Here is a 4,584-nt window from a genome sequence, read left to right on the forward strand (position 1 = left end):
TGTTTGCTTTAAATGTACCAATAAACTTAATGGGAATAAAATAAAATAAATAATAATATAGTTTATCTTGTCTTCATTGAAAAAGTAAAGAATAAAGCTGTAACAGTACCAAAACTACACCAAACTAAGAATCTTTCAACCAGGCAAAGTGGTACATGCCTATCAACCCAGCAGCTCAGCAAGCTAAGAAAAGATCATGGCCTTTGGCCAGTCTGTCTCAAGATTAAAAAAATATATATATGTTTTTAAAGGGGTGGGGCTGTAGCTCAGTAGTGAAATCCCCTTGTGTTCAATCCCCAGTAAATAAATAACTAATCCTTAAAAATCATCAATTGTTCTTTTTTACATGTCAACTTGACGGTCCATAGCTACATATTTTCATCATTCCTTTCACATAACAAAGGTATGCAATGATTTTTATCTTAAACTAAGCCCACTTAAGTATAAAAGATACTAATCTACTGTAGGATCAAACCTGAGAGGAAAGGTTGGCATAATTAAGTAACCTTGAAAAAAGCACAAAAATATACCAATGCTTAGATAATATAAATATAAAACTTTCTTTGATTTTTGAGTTTTGAGATGGTCAAATTAATAAAGGCCTTGAGATACCATTTTCCTAAAGAGTTCAGCTCATTTCAGGGAAAAATTACTCAGGTCTCACTTAAAGGTCACCCAAAAATTCATCTCAAATATTTGTGTTACCCTAAAATCTTCAACCTACCCAAAAAAGTCCAAAGGTTGGTATCTATCAACAAATACTGAGTAATGTTAACTAGGCACTCTGCATAACTTACCTAAAAGCCCATCTTCACTTTACAGTAATTGACATAGCAAGTGAAATGATTAAGGGCTACAAGAACCAAGATACATCATGTAAAGGTACAAGATTCACATGATAAATGTAACTGTATTGTTTGCTTTAAATGTACCAATAAACTTAATGGGAAAAAATGATTAAGGGCTATTAAGTGCCATATGAAATAAATTAAAACATCACTGCATCAGTAGATAGTATACTCATTTACCAATTCCTGAGCTGAGGTGAAGGAGGAGTTATAGTACTGAATTGAACATGATGAAAACACTGTAATTAATGACAGCACCAAGCAAAAGAAGTTTATGCCAAATAAATTTGCCATTTACTGGTTCTCTTGCACAATAACAAAGAAAACCATAAAAACAGTTTCCACAAAGGCCACAAACTTCAATTTTGGCAATTGAGAACCTTAGCCTTAAATTTTATATAAACATTTTTCCCCAAGAAATTTGCTGAAAGAGTATACTGAAATTACATAGTATTCTAGCTCCACCCAGTGACAGATTTGTGTTGTTGCTGTGTTGCTGCTACCCATCTGTCCAGCTCTGAGACGCATATTAACACAATAATGTGCTTTGCATACAACATGTTCATCCAGCTGGGCAAACTTGAGTCTTTTTGCTATTCATTCAAAATTTTTTTAAAATTTCACTTAGACTTCTAAAATTCTGTCTTCCATTCTGTATTTCTATAATAGGTTTGAAATAGAAAATCATACAGTAATAGAATTTTTAGCAACTCATTTCACATTCCATACTGTGTTTATGACTACTCTTGCTGAGAAAACACTGCATATAATTTTATTATTATATCCAGAAATTTGTGTTCTGAGACATTGAAAAAGTTTACATATTTTTAGAGTAGTCATCTTCTTTCAAAATCTTAAATAAGAAAGTATCATGGATATTTTCTAAATATAATATCTAAGGAACAGTAATCTCTCTGGCTCAAAATTTTAAACTGTAAAACATTAGAGAAAGCTTTTTTTTCTATTTTGAGACAAAATCTCACTATGGAGTTCAGAGAGGCCTGGAACTCACTGTGTAGCCAAGACTGACCTTGAACTTGCAGAAATCCTCCTGCCTCAGCATCCAAAGTGCTGCAAATACAGACCTGTGCCACCATGCCAGGCTCAGAGACAGCTTTTTTGCCAAAGAAAAATTATACTGTATTTCTGTTAATAAAAGCAATGTGATTTTAAAAATAAATGAATCATGACATGGATTTATTTATTTATTTATCTATCTAGGTTTCTTAAGACAGGGCCTCACTAGTTCAGACTGGTCTTAGACTCACTAAGTAGCCTAGACTGTCCTCAAACCCATGGCAATCCTCCTACCTCATTCTCCCAAATGCTGGGTTTAAAGGTGTGTACCACTGCACCCAGCAGTTTTTTTAAAAGAAAAAAATTTTAAATTATTCATAATTCTTCCACCCAAAACTAACTAATATTACATTCTGAAGGATAAATGAGGCTATGTGCTATACTTATATTCACATGTGTATCGGGAGGGGACACAAACAATATCACATACTACAAGCTACCTTGTAGCATGCTTTTTATTCTTAGTGGAGATTATAATGTATTTATTTTATATAAATTCAGTGTCCCATATTATAAATATATTATCTTCTATATATCCAATGCTCTAATGTCAAACATCTTTTATTGCATTGATTTTTCTCTATATTAGACAATTCTAAATATACAACTTAGTATGATATAGCTATACAGTATTAAGAGCAGATAAAAGTCTTTAAAGTAGAAGCCAGGTATGGTGGTGCACGCCTATAATCCCAGCACTCAGGAGGCTGAGGCAGAAGGATCACTGTGAGTTTGAGACCAGCCTGGGCTACATAGTGAGTTCCAGGTCAGTCTCAACTACATAGTGAGAAAAGGTCTCAAAACAAACAAAGAAACAAAAAAAGTCTTTAAAGTAGAAAAAGCATCATTAGAAAAAAAAGACTACTTCATGATTAAAACAGTTACTTTAACCATAACAAAAGAGTTATTTCAGCCGGACATGGTGGCGCACACCTGTAATCCCAGCACTCGGGAAGCTGAGGCAGGAGGATCACTCTGAGTTCAAGGCAAGCCCAAGCTACATAGTGAGTTCCAGGTCAGTCTCAACTACATAGTGAGACCCTGTCTCAAAAAAAAAAAAACAAGTTATTTCACCAAACTGATTTAAGATTTTAAACTTATCTGACAAATCTACAGATGTTGATATTATACAGTACAAGGAATTTAGATAAGAAATTTTATATATGTAAGTGATTTCCTAGGTTATTTTTAGAGCTGTTATTATTTTATGTTCTTACCAAAAAAAGTAAGAATATAAAAAATTTAAACATAATTATCAAGTTTATTTTTAAATTTATGAATATTAATAATAATAAAGCCAACAATAAAATACCCTTTACTTTTTAAGAACATGGAAATGCTTATAAAATTGGATCATTTGTCATTCATAAAGCAAAATTCAACAATTTTTTAATAACTCTTTTGAGATGGACCATAATGGAATTTTAAAATGACATTAAAGGGACAACTTTTACAAAGCATTTGGAAGTTAACTAAAGTTCTAAATAATTCAGACTAAAAGAAAATGACAAATAAAAATTATAATATATATAATTAAGTTATAAGAAAAATGCTTCCTGTCAAATTTTTATTATTTAAGTTGTTGGAAAAGAAGAAAAGCTGAAAATTAACTCTAGGTTTCCTTTTAAGATATTAGAAAAAGAAGAAAAGAATAAAGCTTTTACAAAGGACAAAAATAAAATATAAACCAGGCATAGTAGTGTGCACCTATAATCCCAACACTCCAGAGGCTGAGGCAGGAGGACCATCACAAGTGTAAGGTTTGCCTGGACTACATAGTGAGTTTAAGCCCAGCCTGAACTACATACTAAGACCCTGTCTCTAAAAATAACAAACAAATAAATAAATAAATAAAATGTAAAATAATAACGAAAGAGCAGAAATTAATTAAGGTAAACAAAATCAGAAAACAAGGATCAATGAAGTAAAAGTTAATCCTTAGGAAATATTTTTAAATTATTGATCAAGGATAAAAAATAGAAACCTCATAAAAAAGTTAAAATTGAAAAACACAGACATTGTCATAGATGCATTATTAGAGATATGAAAAGGAGACTATTGTAAATAACTTTATCCAAGTTCATACACAAACTTAGATGAAGTATGCAAATATATACATTCATGTACACACACTCAATCCAAACTCAATTAAGGAGAAAAAATGTTTTAAACTAATTTAATTAGTCAATTAAAGAAATTGAGCTAATGTCCAAAATATTGGCATCCACACATAAACAGATCTACACATTTCAACAGGTGAATTTCTACCAAATATCTAAATATATTTTGAGGATTTTTTGTTGTTGTTTTTTTTTATTTTGTTTTATTGGTATCAGGGATTGAACTAGGGACCTTGAGCATGCGAAGCAGGTGAAGGAATCACTGAGCTAAATCCCCAGCCCCTAAATATATTTTTGGTCCAGTCTTACAAAGTTCGGAAAAAGAGAGTCTCTACTCATTTTATAAGGTGAATAGAACTTTCACACTGAAAGCAATGCAGAAGCAAGGAACGTTATTAATCAATATCACTAGTAAACACAGATAAAAATATCCTAAATAAAATATTAGCAACCTGGGGGGATTTAGCTCAGTGGTTCCACCACCTGCCTCACAAGTGCAAGGTCCTGTGTTTGATCCCCAGTACAAAAAAAAAAAAAAA

The sequence above is a fragment of the Fukomys damarensis genome, unplaced genomic scaffold (genome assembly GCF_012274545.1).
Source record: "Fukomys damarensis isolate Sample0158 unplaced genomic scaffold, DMR_v1.0_HiC HiC_scaffold_28, whole genome shotgun sequence".
NCBI classification, from domain to species: Eukaryota; Metazoa; Chordata; class Mammalia; order Rodentia; family Bathyergidae; genus Fukomys; species Fukomys damarensis.